This window comes from Saccopteryx bilineata, chromosome 6, assembly GCF_036850765.1.
Source record: "Saccopteryx bilineata isolate mSacBil1 chromosome 6, mSacBil1_pri_phased_curated, whole genome shotgun sequence".
NCBI classification, from domain to species: domain Eukaryota; kingdom Metazoa; phylum Chordata; class Mammalia; order Chiroptera; family Emballonuridae; genus Saccopteryx; species Saccopteryx bilineata.
In genome coordinates this window covers 48,604,805-48,629,766 of record NC_089495.1, presented here as the reverse complement: position 1 = coordinate 48,629,766, position 24,962 = coordinate 48,604,805, and the positions used below count along the sequence as shown (strand labels likewise).

The 24,962-nt window shown below is 41.1% G+C and overlaps 1 protein-coding gene across 4 annotated transcripts in view; it reads right to left on the bottom strand.

The window, feature by feature from the left end:
• The window catches only part of GGACT (gamma-glutamylamine cyclotransferase), a 44,672-nt gene that overhangs the window by 10,920 nt on the left and 8,790 nt on the right, over positions 1-24,962 (bottom strand). For 3 of the 4 annotated variants that reach the window (XM_066234364.1, XM_066234361.1, XM_066234362.1), the window contains one exon: positions 23,049-23,219. The gene's annotated coding sequence lies outside the window, so the exon portion shown is untranslated. Of the gene's footprint in view, positions 1-23,048; positions 23,223-24,962 lie in introns of all 4 variants that reach the window. The other variant, XM_066234363.1, reaches the window with a different exon arrangement.

The window sequence follows — 24,962 nt, the reverse complement described above, 5'->3', positions numbered from 1 at the left end:
CTAAGGCAGGCTCTTACTAGTGCCAGGCTTGGGACCCTTTTGTGATAATGTGAGTCAAGGCCAGCCACCGCTTGTGCCAATTTTATGGCCACTCAGTTGAGGCTACATGCCAGAAAAACACTGGCTGAAGTTTATCACAGGCTTGGAGCCACCTGCGGGAGTTACAAGGCAAGCTGAGTCCAGTCACCACTTAGCAAAAGGTAAAGAACATGTCAGGGCCTGGCACTGCTTGTTTGGGGTTTGTGGCCCTTTGAAAGAGTTTGGGAAAGTCCATGTCAAGGCAGGCCCCTTGTGCAGAAACACCTCTAGAAGAGGCTCAGGCCAGGCGTGTGAGATGTGGGGGCCAGGTCTGAGGGAATCACTGGGGTAGGTTGAACAGTGTTAGCCAGGTTAATGGTAGAGCTCAGATCTGGCACCTACACCTGCCAATCGCAAGGGGAGAGGGGTCAGTAAAGGAGCAATGGTGCTGACCAGTGCTTCTGACCCTGAAGAGAGCTGACCTGACTCCTGCTCATCTGAAGCTAGCTAATTCAGTTCATCTCTGTATGTACCTGGTGCTTTTGAGCTATTGCCTCTCTAATGGGAATCTGGAAGCGAGCGAGTCCTTCCATTTGTGTGGGCCCCTCAAGAGAAATGCCTGGCACTCTAGCAGTCTTCCATCTCACTTGGATACAATCCTCACTGGTTTTCAAAGGCAGATATAGCGGGATTTCACTTCCTGGCATTGGTGTCCCACGCTGAGGAGATGTGTTTGAAGCCTTTGCTCCTCAGGAAGGAACTTCTCAGCTAAGCTATCCCTCCTGATTCTCAACCGCCACATCATGGATGTGGCACCTGGCTGTTCCTTTTCTCTCTGCCTCCTACCAGTCTCACTGGGGATTCTTCTTGATATATCCTTAGTTACAGGATTTCTCTTCACCTAGTCCTCAGTTTGTTCTCAGTGATGGTTACCCTATAATATAGTTGTAATTTTGATGTGGTCAAGGGAGGAGGCAAGTACATTTCCCTACTCACAATCTTGATCAGAATAGGAACAGGAGATGAGAAGCATCAATTATTAGTTTTTTGTTGCGTGTTGCAACTTCTTAGTTGTTCATTGATTGCTTTCTCATATGTGCCTTGACCACAAGCCTTCAGCAGACCGAGTAACCCCTTGCTCGAGCCAGCGACCTTGGGTCCAAGCTGGTGAGCTTTTGCTCAAACCAGATGAGCCCGTGCTCAAGCTGAGCAACCTTGGGGTCTCGAACCTGGGTCCTTCCACATCCCAGTCCAACGCTCTATCCACTGTGCCACCGCCTGGTCAGGCCCATCTTAATTATTTTTAAGTGTACATTTAGTAGTTTTAAGTACATTCATATTGTTATACAACCATCACCACCATCATCCATCTCCAGAACTCTTCACTCTGCAAAACTGAAACTCTGTACCTATTAAACAGTGGCTCCCCATTTCCCTTTCCCCACCCCACCATCCATGCTGCTTTCTGTTTCTATGAGTTTGACTACTTAGGTACCTAAGTAAAATCATATAGCATTTGTCTTTTTTGTGGCTGGCTTATTACACTTAGCATAATGTTTTCAAGGTTCAACCATGTTGTAGCATGTGACAGAATTTTCTTTCTAAATTATTTAAGGATAAATAATATTCCATTGTTTTTATGTACCACATTTTGTTCATCCATCCATCAATGGATATTTGGGTTGCTTCCACCTATTGCAAATAGTAGTGCTATGAAAATGAGCGTACAAATACATCTTCAAGTCCTCGCTTTCAATTCCTTTGAGTATATACCAGATATATGATTGCTAGATTTTATGGTACTTCTATGTTAAAGTTTTTGAGGAACCTCTATGCTGTTTTCCAGAATGGCAGCACCATTTTATATTCCCACCTACAGTACACAAGTTTTCTAATTTCTTTACATCCTTGCCAGCACTTATTTTCTATTTTTTGTTTTGCTTTTTTGATAGGATAATGCCCATCTTAACTGGTGTGAAGTGGTAGTAACTCATTGTGGTTTTGATTTGCATTTCCATAATTGTTAGTCATGTTAAGTATCTTTTCATGTGCTTATGTGATATTTGCATATCTATCTTGAAGAAATGTCTATTCAAGACCTTTGTCCATTTTTAAATTAGGTTTTTTTTTTTCATTTTTGAGTTTTAGGTGTTCCTATATCTTCTGGATATTAACCTTTTAAAGGATACCTGACTTGCAAATGTTTTCTCCCATTTGATAGGTTGCCATTTTACTCTGTTGATTTGTATCCTTTGATTCATGGAAGTTTGTAATTTTGATGACATCCAATTTATTTTTATCTCTGTTGCTATAGATTTAGCTCTTAACTTAGGTCTTTGACCTAAACTGAATTAACTTTTGTATATGGTGTAATGTAAGCGTCCAATTTCATTCTTTTGCATGTGTATATTCAGTTTCCCAATTATTGAAAAGACTGTCTTTTACGTTAGTTTTGGCACCTTAATCAAAAATCATTTGACAACTTTCCAAGGGCTTATTTCTGGGCTGCCTTCCATTGGTCTATATACATATCTGTCTTCATGTCAATACTACATTGTTTTGGTTTCTGTTGTTTTACAGTAAGCTTTAAAATCAGGAGGTATGAGACCTCCAACATTATTGTCCATTTTCAAGATTGTGTTGCTTATTTGAGGTTCCTTGAAATTCCATATGAACTTGATGATGGATTTTCCTATTTCAGCAAAAAAAAATACAGTTGGCAATTTTAATAAGAATTAATATTAAGGCCCTGGCTGTTTGGCTCAGTGGTAGAGCGTTGGCCTGTCATGTGGATATCCCAGGTTTGATTCCTGATCAGGGCACACAGAAGAAGCAACCATCTGCTTCTCCACCCCTCCCACTCCCCATTCTCTCTCTCTCTTCTCCTCCCGCAGCCATGACTTGATTGATTCGAGCACGTTGGCACCAGCACTGAGGATGGCTCTGTGGAACCTCTGCCTCAGGTGCTAAAAATAGCTTGTTTGCGAGCATGGCCCCAGATGGGCAGACTATCACCTCCAAATGGGGGTTGCTGGGAGGATCTCAGATGGGGCACATGTGGGAATCTGTCTATCTCCCATCCTCTCAGTTGGAAAAGAAGAAGAAAAAAAGAATTGATATTAAGTCTTCCAATGCATGAATATGAGATGCCATTCCATTTAACTTCTTTCAAAAATGTTTTGTAGTTTCCAGAGTATAAGTCTTTTACCTTCTTGGTTAAGTTTATTCCTAAGTATTATTTTTTCAGATTGTTTATTGTTAATATACAGAAATGCAACTTATTTTTGTGCACTGATTTTGTATCCTGCAACTTTGCTGAATTCATTTAACAGTTTTTTAACATTTCTTCTTAGGGTATCTCCATATAAGATTATGTGAACAATTTCACTTCTTCCTTTCCAATTTAGATGTCTTTGATTACTTTTTCTTGCCTGATTTTTCCAGTACTACGTTGAATAAAAGTGAGAAAAGAAAACATCTTTGTCTTGTTACTGATCTTATAGGAAAAGATTTTATCTCACCATTGAGTATGATGCTAGCCATTGGCTTTTTCTGTATGGCTTAGATTGTTTTACCATGAAATGGTGTTGAATCTTGTTATCTATTTTTCTGTATCAATTGTAATGACTGTATGGTTTTTCAAATCTCATTCTGTTAATACAGTGTATTACATTGATTTTACTATTCTGAACCAGCCTTGCATTCCTGGAATAAATCCCACTGGTAATTGTATATAATCCTTTTAATGTGTTGTTAAATTCTGTTTGCTAACATTTTGTTTAGAATTTTGACATGAATCTTCATCAGGAATATGAGTCTGTAGTTTTCTTTACTATCTTTGGTATCAAAGTAAAGCTGACCTCATTGAATGAATTTGGAAGTGTTTCCTCCTCTTTGATTTTGGAGACGAATTTAAAGAGGATTAGTGTCAATCCTCTTTATATATTTGATAAAATTCACTAGTGAAGCCACTTGGTTTGGGAGTTTTCTTTGTTGGGAGGCTTGTGATTACTAAGTCAATCTCCCTACTAGTTATAGGTCTATTCAGATTTTTCTATTTCATCATGATTCAGTCCTAGTTTGTGTATTTCTATGAAATTACCCATTTCATATAGGTTATCCAATCTGTTGACATTCAACTGTTCATTGTATTCTCTTATAATCCTTTTCTGTGAAATGGGTTGTAATTCCTCTCTTTCATTTCTGATTTTTGTTATTTGTATCTTCTCTGTTTTTATCTTTTTTAATTGAGTTAAAAACTGGCCAATTTTGGTAATATTTTCAAAGAACCAAATATCGGTTTTGTTGATTTTTCTCTATTGTTCATCTTTGCTTTAATATTTATTAATTCCTTCCTCTGCTAGCTTTGGGTTTAGTTTTGTTTTTTGTTGGTTATTTAAGTTCCATATCTCCTTGTACTCCTGTTCCTCGTCTGTCATGTTCATCCAATTTTAAAGGGTGACTGTGAGTGTTACAACCAGTAGAACATGTGGAAATCTCTTATATTGGCCAGTTCCTCTCAGAACTGAAGTCAGGGCTAACTCAGAAGATGCCTGTGATTCATTTGGGCCAGGAGCACATCAGGACCCTCCTGACACGCCATAATCCTAGGCCAGGCTATGAGGGTGGTACTGCCACTGAGAAGGGGATGCTAACTTCTGAGGCTTTCCAACCCTGTCCCCTTCTGCCATGTAGTTCCTTCGATGACACTAGGTTATGGTCAGATTCTTAAAATACAAGAGTTGATTTTAATATATAATGGATAGAAATACCTGTAGGTAAGCCATTTGGGTTTTTCTGGAGCAAACTGAAGAGTGCCCTTCAATAGTGGTCCCATCTCTGCTGTAATGTGAAGTAATACTTGCAGGTAGGCCTGTTATAGGACATTAATGTCTAGGTGGGACGGCCTTAGTGTTTTATAGATGGATATTTAAAGACATAATGCATGACAAGTATAAAGTGTACTGTGGAACAATGATAGGCTTAAATCAAATTCTCACCCTCACCACTTACTTAGCAACCATGCATCTTTGGGAAAGTCATTTAAACTCTCTGACCTTCTATTCCTACTCTTTAAAACTGGGTACATCCTGCCTGACCAGGCGGTGGCACAGTGGATAGAGCATCGAACTGGGATGCAGAAGACCCAGGTTCGAGACCCCGAGGTCGCCAGCTTGAGCATGGGCTCATCTGGTTTGAGCAAAAATTCTCCAGCTTGGACCCAAGGTCGCTGGCTCAAGCAAGGGGTTACTCGGTCTGCTGAAGGCCCATGGTCAGGGCACATATGAGAAAGCAATCAATGAACAACTAAGGTGTCACAATGCGCAACAAAAAACTAATGATTGATGCTTCTCATCTCTCTGTTCCTGTCTGTCTGTCCCTGTCTATCTCTCACTCTGACTCACTCTCTGTCTCTGTAAAAATAAAAATAAAATTAAAAAACAAAAAAATAAAAAAAAAAAACAACTGGGTACATCCTATCTCCCTAACAGCTACCCTACTGACTGCCGAGTGTGGGCCAGGCCTCAGCACCTAATGAATACCAATCCCCCTTCCCCTTGACCCTGTTCCCTTCTAAGTTCTCTACCCCGACTACCTCCCTTCTTAAGATCATATAAAAATATGTGCTAGCTTATATTTTTGTAATGAAGCCCCATAAAAAAATAAAACAAAAAGAAATATTTCATATAATAAATGGGAGAGGGACTCAAGCCATATCAATTATGGGTTGTGGCCTTAATGATTTTTCAGAGCCAAGAATACCTGAGAAGGTAACAGTACATAGACATGACCATGGCTAGGCCACAGGATATTAACTCTGACTCTGCAGAAAATCAGCTCGATAATGTTCTTCTGCAGAAGATAGTTTATTTCCATAAAAGAAAATCTGACAATAAAAATTAAACTCTTTTCTAGGAAATAATGTAGCCTGCTAGAAGGATCAAAATATAATTTTCTACATTTTATCTGTTGAATTGTATCCTTTATATTAGTTTGAGAATAGTTACTTATATAAATAAAGAAAAGAAAATATTCTGCATTTCTGGCTTCTTTCATCATTACCTATCTGATTCTGTTTTGAACAACAAACACAGCTCCTTCCCCTGTGGGGATTGAGAAAGGATCAGAGTTAAGCACTGAAACAGGAATTAATTCCCATTAGAGGATTAAGGCACTCATGTTCACTTTGAATTAGAAAAACGAATTGTGAATAAAATCATGTACAACCAAGAGGTTACTTGTCAAAGTTAATAAATTAGAGCATCGAAGGGCATACTGGAATGCACAGAAGCTGAGCAGCTGCATGAAGCACCAGCAAGGAGACTGGTGGGCCTGGTGTGCATGGCACAAGGTCCACCCTCCCAAGGTGCTTCAGAAACATGGGGGTGGGCAGTGGGTACGGTTTCTGCCATACGGTGCTGGCCTTACTCTGATAGGTGTCGTCAATGAAAGGAAGTCTAAAAGCATTTTCTACCTATTATGTCACCATCCACCATGCGTGATTTCCCACGGTACCTTATCATTAAGACAGGCAATTTAGTGAACTTTACTTCTGGGTTTTAGAGTTGATTCTAAATGAATTCAAGCAGCATCTCTGTAAACAACTTGACTAACCTACAAAGTACTGAGTAGGAGGCCACTGCTGTGATTTAGAACTTAGTCACTTTCCATTTGGGAATCAAAAAGCCCAGAAGCCAAACTCCTGGCCCAAACCCAGCTGGTCTGGAATAAAGTGGACGACCAGGGGTCAGCACGAAGGTGGAACAGGCTCAGAGTCTAAAAAAGTTTCACTTCAGCAAAATTGGCTAGTTTAACATTGTCAATATTTAAGAAAACAAAAACACTCATGGAAATATCCATCTGGCCTGGCACTGCTTGAAATGCCTCTGTCACTTATTCAGCAGTTTTCTTTCTTGAAACACAGGCCATCTATAGTTTCATATTTCATCACTTAAGCAGAAATTGAAAGTGATTATGAGTCTTTTGCATAATTGTTAGATTTTTTCCTGCTCGATTTTTTTTCTTAGCCACCTGGTGGTAAGAGTTTAAAAGACATGATTTAATTTAAGAGCTTATTATGCTAGTTTACTAATGAGAACTATTGCACATGCCTAGACCACATTTAGAATCACACACATACACACACACACACACACACACACACACACACCCTAGATAAACCAAATAAAAAGAGAGGTGGTATTTAATGTTTCTTAAACCAATCAACAAAAGGATTTAAATGAACACCAGCATCTACCTTGAAAACAACCTTTAAAAAATGGTGTCTCCATAAAATATCCATCGTGTATTAAAATTTAATAATACAAAGAAATGTTAGTAAAAGCTGTATGTCATCATTTCAAAATGTTTTCTCTAAGCAATACAACATCAAACCACTAATAATGCTTACTGCCTGTTGTCAAGTTAAAAGTGTTAGAAAGACGGGTGTAATGACGACTTGGGTCGCAGGAAATGAAGTCCTCTGTAGAGCCTGCTCTGCCCCTCACCACTGGTTCAATGACAGACTGTCTCAGACCCAGAAATGCCTGCCCCAGAGAACTGCTGGGGAAGCTCCCTGTTATTCGTCTTTCCAATTGCTGTAGAAATTAGCGATCATCGTTCAACACCTTATGTCAAAGCTCCAGCAGAACCACGGCCCCACTGAATTTGTGAAGGGCACCCTGTCACAAATGAGGACTAGTTTCACAACTGCTGCCCTCGTCCTCACGTGGCCACCAGCAGCCACATGGGACGGTGGTCTTTAGAAGATGCAGACGTCATTGAGTGTGGACGAATCTCACTAAAAAGTATATATGACGTTGTGTGTGACTGCTCTTAAGAGGGTTTTTCTTATTTTATGCAAACCTCTCATCTCAGACAAGTGGTTGCTTCTACTCCTTCCTACTGTAACATTATTTTCCCTTGAGAAAATGCCTGCGTGTCTGATATAGTTACACATTAATTCTTCAGAAGTTTCTTAGAACTGTAGGAAACAGGTGAAAAAACAAAATGCCTCGAACTTTAAACTGGAGCTCCGCCAGCGAGCCTGAAGCGCTCTCGGGTCACATCACTCTCCTCGCGTGGCTGGAGGGCAACATGCCAGGGGGCTCGGCCGCATCCTGTGGGTGCTTTGATGCTTTCATTCTCTTGCTTGCTAGTTTCTTTATAGCAATGACAAGGGCTTCCTGCCCAGCCAACCCCGCTGAATACCCCGGAAACATCTATGGCAAAACACCTCCCTTACATTAACCAAGCGACTCAGGTGAAAGGGTGGCGCCTTTGAAATCAAGAAGTTAGGGTCCCCACTCCCAGTGACTCCCTCAAACCCTGGACCGCGATGGGGCCTTGCAAGCAAACAGGCACTTCGCGGTCTCTGATGCCACACTAGGTCCTCTGAGTGCTGCCTCAGCAACCATTCCGTGGGGTTTTACTCTGGCTATGCCAAACATATTTTAAAAGAAAATAATTTTAATACTACACCACTTTAATGATAATTTTTAAAAAACACAGAGTCACCAATAAGGGAGACGACCAGTCAGTCCCCAGGCCCCAAGGCTCACTCTGAGAGTGTGGGAGGGACGGCCGGAAAATCCCCAAACGCCAAGTCAGGAAAGGGCTCTGTGGACCCGGAGGATCTGAACTGGCCAGGCTGGCCCGCCGGCCCCAAATACCGGGCACAGCTGGAGTGAGCGCTGCCAGCCCACAGCTCCCAGCGGGAGGCGCGGAGCGCTCAGGAAGCCAGGCCTGAGTACACCGTGGTGGGGAAGGCACTGGTGCCTGTGGCAGCCCTGGCGCCCAGAGAGCAGGTGCCTCGTCACCATCGCCAAGAGCCCACCTGCCCTGTGCGAGTGGCCTCGGGAACAAGGGCTTCACCTGCTGGCCCACCTGTGGCTCAGAGGAGAAAAGATAAATAATGCTGGCCACCACGATTGAGAAAATGTACTGTGTGCCTGGCCCATGCTAAATGCTTCACTTATGTTTTCAAGTAAACACGATTCAAAGAGATCTCCTCACTCCCTAGCTTCTCCCCATTTTACAGATGAGGAAACTGAGAGGTGAAGGGATCTGCACAGGAGCCCCAGTGAAATGCAGCAGAGATGTGTCTGCCCTCACACGGGCTCCTCCTTCCTGCCCCACAAAGGCTCCCCTCTGCAACAGGAAGAGAGTGTTGCCTTCCTTACCTCCCACCCTGAAACTGAGAACAGGAACAACTCCCAGCAACCAGCAGGCCCCATCACTGGTGGCTTGGGCTGCTGCTCCACACCAGGGTCCACTTCCATTCTCATCTAGAGGGCGCTCACGGGCATTTACAGAGCACCGGACAAATGCCAGTGCAGTCAGCTTGGGAATTAGCACTCGAAAGTGGCCACTGTTCTGGAATATCTGAACTTGTGTAAGTGAGCTCTGGTGGGACACTAGAGCATATGCTAGTGAGCAGGGAGGTCCATGCAGCCCCAAGGCAGATACTATTCTCAATGCCCTAGAAGTACAGAGCCCTGGTAGACCCCCCAGGGGTGGGGTTCAGTGAGACTCAATGTGAGGACAAGGGAACGTGTTACATCTCTGACTGGGTCAGCCAGGAGAGGCCATACTTTCCACTCCAAGAAGAACTTGCTCTGAATCCAGGAGAAGGCAATGAAGTTCTAAGAAACACTAACAACCAAGAAGCTCTAGCCCAGGGGTCCCCAAACTATGGCCCGTGGGCCGCATGCGGCCCCCTGAGGCCATTTATCCGGTCCCCGCCACACTTCCGGAAGGGGCACCTCTTTCATTGGTGGTCAGTGAGAGGAGCACATTGACCATCTCATTAGCCAAAAGCAGGCCCATAGTTCCCATTGAAATACAGGTCAGTTTATTGACTTAAATTTACTTGTTCTTTATTTTAAATATTGTATTTGTTCTCATTTTGTTTTTTTACTTTAAAATAAGATATGTGCAGTGTGCACAGGGATTTGTTCATAGTTTTTTTTATAGTCTGGCCCTCCAACGGTCTGTGAACTGGCCCCCTGTGTAAAAAGTTTGGGGACCCCTGCTCTAGCCTGTCCCTCCTCATTTGGGGCACTACCCCACACCAGACCACCACACTCGGGAAGACAATGACACGGGGCACAGAGTGCCTCACAGAGACCCCGAGTTTCTCTCCCTCAGTCTCTGCCCCGTCGTCAGGAGCTGAGGGTGGGCAGTGTTGGCAGAATGGATGTGTGTCAGGAAGTAAAATAAACACAGCCGAGTTTCCAGTTCTGGTAACAATAAAGTACATACACATGCACAAGAAGGAAATATTATCCTTTCTGTGATTCTACGAGTTAAACCCCCCTATTTTTGCATTTAAGTTTAACACGACACTGTATAATAAACTGAAGAATTCAACAGTAAAATAGGATATAAATAAAATATAAATAATAAATAATAAAGTAAACTAAAAAGACCCTAAGTCAAGAGAGAGAGACTACAGAAAAAAGGGGAAAAAAGTCGTATTTTAGCACCTATAACTGGACTCTTTCTGTTTCCTGAACAAGGGGCCCTGCATTTCTCTCTAAACTGTTTGTCAAACCCTGAGCTCAAGGGCAAGGATTGAAGCCTTCCTTCGCGTCACACCTGCCGGATCACCCAGCCAGTTCAGGGCATGCGGAGGCCCTTACTCAGTAAGGCAAACGGCCATCCTCTCAGTCCACATTCCCAAACAGACCCTGCTGGCCTCAGTCTGTTTGGAATTTCCCAGTTTCTCTTTGTCACAAAAAACCACTAGTTCAACTACTGCTCTAGGTATAAATCTACAAGGACCTAATTCAGTCCCATGGCTCTGCCACCATTTCCTTCAGACGCCCAGTCACAGAGGCAAGGCCCAGGGACAGCAAAGCGTTCTGGACCCTTTTCTCCGGACTGGGGCCAGTCACTCCCTGCCCTGCGCCAGCCTTCCTGGGAACAGGGCAGTGGTCAGCACACACATACCCGTCACGGGTGAAAGGCCATTCGGAATCTGCAACACTCATCTCTAGGGACAGCGATCACATCAGTGGGGATGGAGGGGACACATTCTAGACAGATGGAAACGTCCTTGTCTTTTGTCAAAATCTCCAACCTGTGCACTTAATGCCCTGATCAGGGCAAATACAGGAGCAGATCGATGTTCCTGTCTCTCTCTCTCAAAAAACAAACCTGTATAGGCAGATGGCTTTGTTGGCGAATTCTACCAAACATTTATGAAAAAAATAATTATTAAATAAAATTTCCCAGACAAAAGAGGAACCCTTCTCAACTCATTCAATGAGGCCAATATTACCTGGTAACAAAGCCAAATAAATACATTCATAGAAAATAAAACTATTGGCTATTATCTCTTATGAACATAAATGCAGAAGCCAAACATTTGGACCAGCAAATCAAATCCAGCAACATATAAAAAAGATAATACATCATTACTAAAGGATGTTTCATCCTAGCAATGTAAGTTTACTATTTGAAAATCAACCATTGAATCGTCATATAAACAGGTTAAAATAGAAAAACCTTATGGTGATCTAAATCTATGCAGAATAAGTAATTGATAAAATTCAACAAAATCATGATTAAAGTTCTCATCGAATCAGGATTAAAAGAGGACTTCTGCAATCTAATAAATGGCATCTATGAAATGCATGCAGCTAACATCCTTTTTTAAAATTAAGTTTATTAGAGTGACATTGATTAATAAAATTATATAGGTTTCAAGTGTACAATTCTAAAATATATCATCTGTATATTGCATTGTGTATTTACTACCCAAAGTCAAATCTTCCATCACCAAATATTTGACCCTCTTTACTAGGCTAACATCCTTTTTAATGGTGAATAATCAAATACTTTCCCCTTCATATTGGATTCAAGGCAGGGATGCCCACTCTCCCACATCTACTCAGTGCTGGAAACTGGAATTCAGCCAGGGTGGTAAAGGAAGAAAAAGAATAAAAGGAATAGGCTTTAGGAAGAAATAAAACTATCCTTGCAGTTGGCATGAGTATATAGAAGATCTTAAAGAATCTACAGAAAACCTACTGGAACTAATAACTGAATTTAGCAAGGTCTTAGGATACAAGGTCAATACATAAAAATCAATTATGTTTTTATATACTAGCAGAAAAACACTGGATCTTGAAATGAAAAAACAATTATCATTTACAATAGCACCAAAAAATCTGAAATACATATAAACTTAACAAAATATGTGCAAAACCTGTACACTTCACTAAAAATTCAAGACATTGTTGAAAGTAAATATATAATAAATGGAGAAATATACTATGTTTTTGTGGATCAGAACTAAACATTATAGAACGATAATTCTCCCCAAACTGAACTATACTGGCCATTACTATTCTGTCTCTGCTTCTATGACTATTTTAGATTTCACATATTAACGAAGTTATACAGAACAATAAGTCGTCACTTTAAATCATCAACAGGTTCTTGGAAATGCAACTTTAAGTGAAATGACATAATGAAACCAATATACCACAGGCCGGTGATTTTCAACCTTTTTCATCTCATGGCACACATAAACTACCAAAATTCTGCAGCACTACAAAAAATATTTTTTTTGCTGAACTGACAAAAGAAATAGGTATAATTTTTATTCATTCACACTGGATGGCTATTGTTGTTTTGGTTGTCATTTTTTTACTTGACAGTCTAAGGGGTCAGTGCCTCTGGCTAAATAGTCACGTATTGTATATTTAAAAAATTCTTGCAGCACATCAGTTGAAAATTGCTGCGATAGGCTAATTGACACACATAAGAGTTAAGTTCCTATGGCATATTAATAGTCACAAAAATATTACCAAACTTCTAAATAAAGGCCCCAAACACTTCTAATATTAAACATTGAAACAAATGTGAGCTATCCATCATTTAAGAAAGATGAATTAAAACAACAAGTAAGAGTTTCTTTCCCAACCTACTCATTTCAGTTCAGGGTCACAGGTGGGTGGAGCCTAACCTGACAGCTCAGGGCATAAGGTGGGCACCCACCCTGCACAGGACACCCTTGCATTGCAGGGCACATCCACACACACCCCACACCCTCGCAGACTGGGACAATGTAGACATGACAGTTCTCCTGACATGCACATCTTTGGGATGCAGGAGGGAACCGGAGTACCAGGAAAAAACCCACACAGACATAGGGAACACATGACACTCCACACACACAGTGGCCCTGGTCAGGAATCAATTTTTGTTTCTCATCACAGTTATCATAAACTGGCATTATCGGAGGTCCTATTCTACTTGTCTTTCTGTGTCTGGCTTATTTCACTTAGTATAACATCCTCCAGGTTCATCCATTTTGTTGCAAATAGCAGGATTTCCTTCTTTTTATGGCTGTGTAATATTTATATATATTCTCATTATTACATATGTGTATCATATTATATATATAATAGTCATTACTTATGAAATATTATATATGAAAAATATTCTATACATAGATATATAATGGAATATTTAACATATGCACACACATATTTTCTTTGCCTATTCATCTGTTGACAGACACTTAAGTTGTTTCCTTGTTTATTGTGAATACGGTCTTTCAGTTCTGCAGTGATTCTACTGAAGAATTACTAACTGTTGGATTAAAGAGAAGAGGATTCATTATGCTCTGTATACTGTAAAAACAGGAAGGTACCCTGATTCATGTTCACAAAATTTTCTAGAAAATATTTTTGCTTAATCTTCATCTATATGGAAAGTTCAATTAACCAGAAAAGCAAATTTCCCAAATATTAAAGATTTAACATATGTACAAAACTTGTTTAAAAAATACTTCAAGTATCCAGTTATAAAAAAAGGAAGAAAGACGCCCTGGCCGGTTGGCTCAGTGGTAGAGCATTGGCCTGGCGTGCAGGAGTCCCCGGTTTGATTCCCAGCCAGGGCACACAGGAGAAGCGCCCATTTGCTTCTCCACCCCTCCCCCTCTCCTTCCTCTCTGTCTCTCTCTTCCCCTACTGGAGCCAAGGCTCCATTGGAGCAAAGTTGGCCCGGGTGCTGAGAATGGCTCCATGGCCTCTGCCTCAGGCGCTAGAATGGCTCTGGTTGCAACAGAGCAACGCCCCAGATGGGCAAAGCATCGCCCCCTGGTGGGCGTGCCTGGTGGATCCGGTCGGGCACATGCGGGAGTCTGTCTGACTGCCTCCCCATTTCCAACTTCAGAAAAATACCAAAAAAAAAAAAAAAAAAAAAAAAAAGAAAGACAAATACCTAAAAGCAAAGATAATACCAAAAAATAATCTTAGGATAACTAAAGGTGGCCCTTTCCAAGTTTTGTACACATCAGCCCTTTAAATGTCCCCATTATTTTATGTAACTATGAGACTGTTTTCTAAACGATGCCACTGAATACAAATTTCTAAGAATATTATATTTTTACTCTCTTATGGTTGAAGGTCAGCCTAAGTACAAATATTGAGGCATAAGAACAACCATTTTAAACATATAGAATAAATCACACTTTTTACTTTCAACACCTGGTGTCACCAGCATGACACAGTACAAGGCTACAGATGTTCTGTGCTGGGAGTTCCCCAACATAGTGACAGTCTTTATGGGCATACCAGAAGGCCCAGGTCACATCTTCTAGAAGCGTGATTTAACTACACCCTACGGCAGTTGCTATTCTCAGTAACCACATTGGTTTAAAAGATCGTTTTTATGTTGATTTTTACTTTTGAACATAATGATACAAGGAAAATGTTGGGGGCAATTTGTTAGGCAGCTGTAGATAACAAATTAAAAAATGTCATGTCTAAGTTTCTTCATGCTGCTCACAAAGGCCAAGCAGCACGCAGCCCTTCTCTTCCTCCCCTTCCCCCGCTAGGCCGTGCCTCACACTCCTCTGCGGCTGGGTCCTCTGTAACCTTACTTGCTCACAAGGTTGCCAACGCCTTTAAGCCTCATCCATCTGTTCTTCAATACACTGCCTGGCAAAATCCTCCTCATCCTTCAAGGTTTCCAGGTTACATCAAACCTCATTCCCCCGTGGAATCTTCTGAGTGGGCAGAACTGATCCCGCCACCGCATCCTGGGAAGTCCTTTGCTCTTGCCTCATGGCTGCTGAGGTCTCTGTTGCCCTCATTTGCTGAGATGGCCCAGGAACCAGTGACTGGAGCTCCTCAACTTTCAGCCCTAGGACCTGGGATGTGGCAGGTGTTAAGGAGACGTTTGCTCAGAGAATAAACCATCTGTGAGTTGCCAACCTGTTGCCTCTTCTCCCCATGTGCTCATGTCTACTTCCTACCAGGACATCACTACACTTAACATCAGGGCATTGGCATAGATATTTTACTGCTTTCTGTGAGACCCCTTCATTTGTTTCCACTTGTCCTGATAATGTTCTTTAAAGCAAAATGATCCAGTGCGGAATCCCAATTGTGCTTGGTTACATCACCTGAGGGTAATAACGCCCACACCAATGATTGCTCTATGAGGATTATATAAAGTAACATATATAAAATTCTGGCACGCAGTGATTTTAATAAATATTAATCCCCTTCTGAGAGAAGGGTAAGTCACAGAATTATTATGAGAAAAAGAAAACAATAGAATGTATTCCAGATATATAAGTGCCTGGCTTATAGTTTGTGTCCAATAAACGTTAGCTCCCTTTTAAACTTATTCATCCATACATATCCCATCTAGTATGACCAAATGGTATTCTTTATAATGAAGTCTAACTTCTAGTGCAGAGAAAAAATTGTATACACCCTCTCTGCATTAGTAAATGCTAAATACTGAAAATGATGTAGCACACTCATGGTTCACTGTAGCCTTAATTATTCACAATAACTAAGAGGTGAACGCAACCCAAGTGTGGGATAAACAAAATGTGGTGTATGTATACAATAGTCAGTCTTAAAAAGGAAATAAATTCTGACATGTGCCACAACGTGGATGAGCCTTGGGGACCTTAGGCTAAGTGAAATAAGCCAGTCACAAAAATACAAATACTGTGTGATTCCAACTCTGTGCGGTACCTAGAGTAGTCACCCCATAGAGACACAGAGTAGAATGGGGGTTGCCAGGAGCTGGGGGAGGAGGAACGGGAAGTTGCTGTGTAATAGACAGAGTTTCAGTTTTGCGAGATGGAATAGCACTGGAGATCTGTTGTACAACAACACGAATATACTTAACACTACTGAACTGTACACTTCAAAATGGTTAAGATGGTAAATTTTGTTATGTTTTTTTAACCACAATTAAAAACAAAAAAGTTCTTTGTTAAATGATGTAACTTGTAAGCTGTCATAATAAAGCAGGGTCATTGTACTGATTAATTACGGACTGTATTGCAAATAGAGCTATGCAGTTTGCTGCCCAGCGCCGAATCCGTATCAAGCTTCAGGAGCTACTCTGGAGCCTGCATTCTTGAATAAAAATCCGGGACTTGAATAAAAACCTGCTAAAGGAAAAAGTGAAATCTGACATTGTTTGCTATGCAATCAATATTTGCTATTACCACTGAAGAATTATAAGATGTTAAAGCTGTAAGAAACTTTAAAGATTACATTTTGATGTTGAATAAAGTTAAACATAGACTTTAATCAAATAAAATGATTTGCTTAAGATAATACAGTTAGTAATGATGAGAAGAAATGGTAAGAAAAACCATCTCCACGCTCCCCTTCTTGTCCTCTTGTACAATGGACTTAACTTTCCTCACCTCTGAACTGCACTGTTTAATATGCTGCCACCAGGGGGCAGCAGGTGTATTAGTCTGTAATCTAAAATCCTGGTTTTAAGGCCCCAATACATTTCTATTATCCCTTGCTCCAACCCCACAAAATATATATGCACATTTTAAGACTTTATTAACATCAGCAAACATAAAATTTAAAGGGCATCCATAACTATTTAAACAAAACCTAATAATTGGATCCAATGGAATTAACATCATTTCTTATCCTTCACTATTTTTAATTTATTCCAATCCTTATTGATGTAAGGGTCAATTAATATGTTAGTTTTAAACCAAAAATGAATTAGCCACAGCAACCCATCCCATTTCTTGACATTTGGGACTGAATTCTCCTAGAATTTGGCTCGTGAGGCTTCAGACAACAGCAACCTCAAGTTCATCTAGCAATCTGGCCTCAACCTTCTCTCTGTCGGGTCAGTTTTTCCTTCTAATGGCCCTCTGTTACAAAGGAAGGTCTGTCAATAGCTCTAACCCTGCAGCGGAAACAGAGAGCTTCTAGTCACAAAGGAAAACCGATATGGACACCTTTCTCCCAATTACATGACAGTAATTTCCATTCTGCTTTCAAATGTAACACTGTCAACCAGAAGCTCAAACCATAGCAGTCATTGGGTGAGACTTGAATGTAAAGACAGACACTCCCTCAGTAATGACCCTGTGTACCCTGAGACTTTCAGAGTTCCTTCTAATGGCAGGTGTGAGGGACTAAATCATTAGCAGTGATATTTTGGTAATAAACCCATCAGTCAACTTGCCACTTTCAAGCTATAGTGACCAGTGACCATGGCTCCTAAATTATTCAAATGCAAGCTTTTATTACCACCTCAGACACAGGGAAGCAGTCCATTTCAAAACTACAACAAAGTTCACTATAGTTAAAAGGCATTCAAAGAAATTATTCTCTGCCTACATCTATTTATTCTCATGTAGCTAATGATTCACCAATTAATCTTATCTAGCATAAAACTGATGGCAAAAGCAATTACAGCACTTTGGTTACTAATGGTAACCATGTACAAATGAGACATGCACAAAATGCATATAATGAATGAATTCAAAATGAATAATGTATTGAGATACTATTCTGTAATCCTTTGCTGTATATGATGTGTCAATTGATGAGATTTAAGAAAGACTCCTATTTATATATTCTGGTTTTAATTATTTTCCAATATAGAATATTTACTATATTTAAATATAGACTATCACAGAAAACCAGTAGTATTTATTTTTCTAACACGTATATAAAATAACTTTAATTCAGTAATTTGTTCAAGAATTATTAGCTATACTTTTTGTAATACTCAAAAACCTGAAATCAGACCTGGCCAGGTAAGTCAATTGGTTAGAACGTTACCCCAGGACACCAAGGTTATAGATTCAGTCTCCACTCCGGTACATACAAGAATCAACCAATGAATGCCTAAAAATAAGTGGTACAACAAATTGATGTGTTCTTTTTCTCTCTCCCTTCTTCTCACTCTCTAAAATCAATAAACAAAATTAAAAAAAAATGAAATTAGATAATTAAAAAAATACCTATTAGAATGGCTCAAATATAAGACACTGACAATATCAAGTGCTGCCAGGGCTATGAAGCACCTGGAACTCTGCTAGACTGCTGGTGGGGATACAAACGATGGGCACAGCCACTCTGGAAAACAGTTTGTCAGTTTCCTGTAAGTTAAACACATACTTACCAGATACTCAGCCATCCCATTCCTGGGATAGGCCCCAGAAAGATAAAAACTTTTGATCAAATAAAAATCTATATACAAATGTTTATAGCAGCTCTATTCATAATCACCAAAAAAAGGGCAAAGAATCCAAATGTCCTTCAACAGTAACTGGATTCACAAACTGTGGTATGTCCATAAGATGGAATGCCACTCAGGAATAAGAAAGGATACACACATGGTTGAATCTCAAATATGTCATCTAAGTGAAAAAGCCAGTCTCAAAGGTTCCATACTGTATCGTTTCCTTTATGTGATAGTCTATAAACGGCAAAACATAAAGATGGAAACCAGGCCAATGGTGGTCAAGAATTAGGGGTAAAGTGAGTCCCCTTTGACTCTAAGGGGACAGAATGAGGAAGAGCTTGTCGGGTTTTGTTTTCTGGGGTTCTTTTAGTGATGGGACTGCTCTGTATCAGGACTGTGGTGATGGTTACATTAATAGATCAATTTTAAAACTCATAGAACTATATGACAAAAATGGTCAATTTTACTTGATATAAATTCAAATAATGGATGAATAAGAGCATGTAGCTACTCTAAAACACAAAATTAAAAATAAAAGGTAAAGTTATCAATTATTATTGAGACTCTTAAATGTATAAACCAAATACAATGAATGGGTTTTGATTCGATCCTGATTTGAATAAACCACATACATTTTTAGACAACTACTTAAATTTGAAAACAATATTAGATGATATTAACAATATTTTGTTCCTTATTAGGTAGGATTGTAGTTACGTAAAAACTAAACTTTTTTTTTTTTTTTTTTTTGTATTTTTCTGAAGCTGGAAACGGGGAGAGACAGTCAAACAGACTCCCGCATGCGCCCGACCAGGATCCACCTGGCACACTCATCAGGGGCAACGCTCTGCCCACCAGGGGGCGATGCTCTGACCCTCCGGGGGGGTCGCTCTGCCAAGATCAGAGCCACTCTAGCGCCTGGGGCAGAGGCCAAGGAGCCATCCCCAGCGCCCGGGCCATCTTTGCTCCAATGGAGCCTCGCTGCGGGAGGGGAAGAGAGAGACAGAGAGGAAGGAGGGGGTGGGGGTGGAGAAGCAAATGGGCGCTTCTCCTATGTGCCCTGGCCGGGAATCGAACCCGGGTCCCCTGCACGCCAGGCTGATGCTCTACCTCTGAGCCAACTGGCCAGGGCCAAAACTAAACTTTTAAACAAAATTCATGACAAGATATTTACAAGTAGAATGATATGATTTCTGGTATTCACTTCAAAATTCTTTAGCAGTGAGCAAGCAAACAAACAAAAAGTGAAAAAGGAAGAAAAGGGGGTGGGGGTGGGGGTGGAGGGAGAGGGCAAACAGAAGAAGCGTGGCCACGCCAGCAGGGCGCATGGGTTTCTGATGCCGTGTTGGCGGATGAGTTCACTTGACTCATAGAAGAAGCGTGGCCACGCCGGCACGGCACAGGGGTTTCTGATGCCGTGTTGGTGGAAGAGTTCACTGTACTCATAGAAGAAGCGTGGCCACGCCGGCACGGCACAGGGGTTTCTGATGCCGTGTTGGCGGATGAGTTCACTGTACTCAACTTTCCAGAATGGCTGTCAATGTTTATGACAAAAAGCTGAGAGAGAGAAAAAAAACCCAGTGACTTTGTCTTTATAAATTCTCTCAGGAATGCCATCTAACTGTTCTTTCTTCATTTATAAACTAATTCCCCCTTATGGTTTTCATTAGGCTTTTATAATCTGCATCTAACTTTCCAGAAAACCAAATCAAGGGAGAAAGAGTAATTCAAAGCAGGCACTTGTGATCCTGCTCCAAAATAATGACTTACAGAATGCTTTTCAAATCTCACTTAATGCTCATAAACTATGAGGCCATAATGAGATGTGGAAATATTAATAATTTTCATGAACTCATCAGCTGCATACCCCTAAGTACACATGACAACAACAGGAAAAGGTAAACATCAAACAAGTTTGAAAGCAGAGGTAGTCGTCTGAACAAATGGACAAGAGCACGGAATAATACGAGAAGTCTCTAATTTATTCTGACATGACTTAAAACTGCTCAAGTTCCATAAAACACTTCCATTAACTGGAAACAAGCTCTTTCTGACTGGCTCCTATTGTGAGGAAGGCACTACTGGTGAATCAAAATGAGGAATTCTACTCAGCATTAAGAGATGAGACAAATAGTAAAAATTTTAGTAGAAATTTTGTTTAAAGTAATACAACACTGTTTAAGGCTAAAGTGCAAAAACTGTTACACAGGTAAACATTAACAGAAAAAAACTAAAAGTTAAAACAGCTGCAGCAGCAAAAGCCCCGTCAGGGTGCAGAGGCAGGTGTGACCTCTGGGGAGGAAGGGAAACAGGAGCGAATCAGAGGTTTTCGACAGTCCATCAGTCAAGATCTGACAAATCGGTGACATTTCACTTGTAGAGCCAATGACTCCTGTCACTCAGAAGTCTCTTACTAAGGTTGACAAAGGAGCAGCTCAAAGAGTTCTAGAGCGGGGTCCAGAGCAGAGTCCAGAGCGGAGGAAGGGGGAGTCTAGAGCAGAGGCTGCCGCAGCATGGAAGAACAGTGCAAACAGGCTCTGAGAATTATTTAGCACTTGGTAGTAAGGCACTGAGTGCCCGAAATGTCGGAGAGCTGCCCTCATCCTGCAGAAACTATCGCATTACAAAGCATGGTGACTGAACAAAGCCCTCTCCCTTCCCACAGATGCCCCTGTTCTAACCCCCAGAATTCCCACAGATGCCCCTGTTCTAACCCCCAGAACTCGTGAACATGTTACCTTGCACAGCACAAGGGACTTTTCAGATGTGATTCAAGTTAACGGCCTTGAGATGCAGAAATGATCCTGGATTGTCCAAATGGGCCCAAACTAACCACATGAGTCTTTCAGGGGGAAAAGCTTTCTTGGCTCAGGGAAGAGAGAGAGCTGTGACTGCTTTGGAGGGGTCAAAGGGATGCCATGTGGCTATCTTCCCGGGTTCCAGTGAGCCAAGGGACATGAGCATAAAACTCAAGAAAACAGATTCTCCTTTGATGCCTTCACTGCAGCTGGGGAGAGCCAGCAGCACTGGGAACCCAACACAAAATCAGACGTGCTCCTCCCTGCCGTTAGGCCTTTGTCTGCGCTCTTTCTCTGCTGCCCCAGCAATGGGCACCTTCCTTCAATGAAAATATGTGACATTCCAAATCTCACATCCCCAACCCCACTTAACCAACCCACGTGAGGTCATGACCCCTACTCCATACATCAGCTCAGCAGCAGCTCTCCGTCTTAGTCCTTGCTGTTTGCAAATACTCTCTTCTTTAGAGTTTATATTTACTGAGTATGTACTAAGTGCCAAGTACCATGTAAAGAATTCTTCATGGGTCTTCTCATTTAATTCTCCCAACAACCTTTTGAGGCAGACATGATTGTTATGCCCATTATTTTAAATTAATAAGTTCAGATTCACCCTGCTAGCAAATAGAAGAGCCAGGATTTGAATCCAGGCAGTCTGACCAAGGAGTTGGTCCCCTTAACCATGACAATATCTGTTCCCTATGTGAGAAATATAAGTTCCAAGATATTAGCATTTATCACTATAACACCCCCACTGTTTAGCACAATAGTTGCTGAGTATGAAACAATGGAACCTAGATAGTTTTTACCTCCCAAGTGAACTTTTTTTTAAAGAAAACTTTATGTTAGGAGAAGTCAAATACATACAGAAATAGAGTAATGATATAATGATTTCCCAAACACCCATTCCCTGACTTCAGCAATTATTAATGTATGGCCTATCTTAATGCTAATGTTTAATCAAATTAATATTATATTATCTGGTAGAAATAGCCCCTTTCAATATTATTCTTTTTCAGAATCATAAGTCCTTAGCTCTCGTCACATGTTAAATATGTGTTAACACAAATTAAAAACAAAAAAACAAAACAAAACAAAAAACAAACCTTGAGCCTGACCTGTCGTGGCGCAGTGGATAAAGCGTCGACCTGGAAATGCTGAGGTCGCCGGTTGGAAACCCTGGGCTTGCCTGGTCAAGGCACATATGGGAGTTGATGCTTCCAGCTCCTCCCCACCTTTTCTCTCTGTCTCTCTCTCCTCTCTCTCTCTCCCTCTCTCTCTCTCTCCCCCTCTCTCTCTCTCTCTCCCTTTCTCTCTCCTCTCTAAAATGAATAAACAAACAAACAAACCTTGAAATAGTCATTATTTCATAAAGAAAGGAAACCATAAAGGGGAGATTGACTGTTTTCCCTTACCCCTTACACTGAAATCTTCTGCAGAGCATAAGTACTGTAAACAAAGTTTAAAAAACGGGGAAAACAGTTGTAGCATACTATATGACAAAGGATTAGCATCCTCAGTGTATAAAGAATTCTTACGGATCAATAAGAAAAAGATCACAACCCAATAGCGTGCTGTCTGGGAAAACGGGCATAGAGGTGAGCAGCTTCCCCTATTGTTCTTAATGATGAAAGGACAAGTACTTCCACCTGACAGTATTTGTCAACATACTTTCCCTGGTGCTCTAGAATTAAGGAGCAGCAAACACTCTAGAACAGAGGAAAAAACAATTCTCACCTGTCAGCTTGTTTCTTCAAAACCGTGTGGCCCTGGAATTCAGCATTGCAGTAAATCTGAGAGTCTGAAAAGCTTTTGACTTCAGCATCCTTCCAAACAGGACACCAGGACACGTACTCCCACCTTACAGCATGACCAGAAGCCCATGGACCAGGTATCCAGTTCTCAGTCCTGCTGGGTGAGATGAATATTAGGGTGAGGAAGAAAGTTGACAAGGGACTTAAAAACAAAACAAATCGCCCAGCCCCAGTTGGAAGGCATGGTGGGCCTTGGATGTGAGCACAAGGAAGGCCCTTCTATTCAATAAGAAAATGTGGTCTGCCAATCGGAGGGACCACAGGATGCCCTGAGGAAGGAAAATTCCCACCGACCTAGCAAAAGAGTTCAAAGTCCTCAACCTCCCTGAGAAAGAGAAGCAAACCTATCCTTCAAGTGAAGGAAATAAGAAAGGAGAACGTATTCTCAGTTACCAGGCAAAGATACCAGGCAAAGACTATTTTAGGAAAAAAAGAGCTTCCTGGTTGAGGGTCTCCTTGTTTTTTAAGGTCATAAATTTATATTTTAAAAAATTCGAACCACATCTGGGAAAAACAGTGAACCTAACCTTAAGTCTTTAGATCTAAATTCCAGTTAACAGAAAATATAGGGGATAGAGGAGCAAGCTAAGCCACTTACACAGAAAGAGAAATCCAGAATGTGAAGTATATGCAGGCAACCAAGTGACCCCAATAAATCCCTGGCATTAAAGAAACTCATGGGTACTGCTTTAGACAATGGTTGGCAAACTATGGCCCAGCCCACCTGTGGAGTTCAAAACAAAAACTGTGAAAACAAAACAGCCATGCTGACTCATTTATATATCATCTATGGCAGGGGTTGGGAAACTATGGCTCGCGAGCCAGATGTGGCTCTTTTGATGGCTGCATCTGGCTCGCAGACAAATCTTTAATAAAAAAATAGTAACATTAAAAATATAAAACATTCTCATGTATTACAATCCATTCATTTCCTACCGCTCATGTTCATGGTTGTGGGTGGCTGGAGCCAATCACAGCTGTCCTCCAGGAAACACCAAATTTTTATTGGATAATGCCTGACATACACGGGTCATTGTATGGCTCTCACGGAATTAACATTTTAAAATATGTGGCGTTTATGGCTCTCTCAGCCAAAAAGTTTTCTGACCCCTGATCTATGGCTACCTTTGCAGGACATGACAGTTGAGTAGTTGCAAAAGATCACATAGTCTGCAAAACCTAAGAGAGTTAGCATCTGGCCTTTTAAGAAAATGTTTGAAAACTCCTGTCCTAGATTTAAAAAAAAGACAACAGAGCCTGACCTATGGTGGCACTGTGGATAAAACGTCGACCTGGAACGCTGAGGTTGCCAGTTCAAAACACCAGACTTGCCTGGTCAAGGCACATATGGGAATTGATGCTTCCTGCTGCCCCCTACCCCTCTTTCTTTCTCGCCTCTCTCTCTAAAAAAAATAAAATAAAATCTTTAAATAAAGTTTTAAAAAAAAAGACAAGACACTCAACAAAATGCCATACTTGACCCATGTTTGGATTCCAATTTACATAGACCAACAGCAAGAGTAAGTGCATTTCTGAAGCAATCAAAGAAATGTGACTGTGGACTGGGTTTCAGAAAATAATGTATTGATGGATTCCATGAAGGCAATGGAGTAGGCTGATGTTCCAACTGCCACCTCCCAGGACCAAATTGGATTACAACCTAATTCAAGAGCAATCACCTTGAAAAGCCAACTTCGGACTAACTGAAGAGGAATCCATAACCAAGGATTCACAGAAGCCACATCAAGACTGGTAGGATAGAACGGGCTGCCCCACTTCCAGGAACAAGTGGTGACAGGGAATCCACGGGGACTCTCACCGCAGGTAAGTTCGCCCT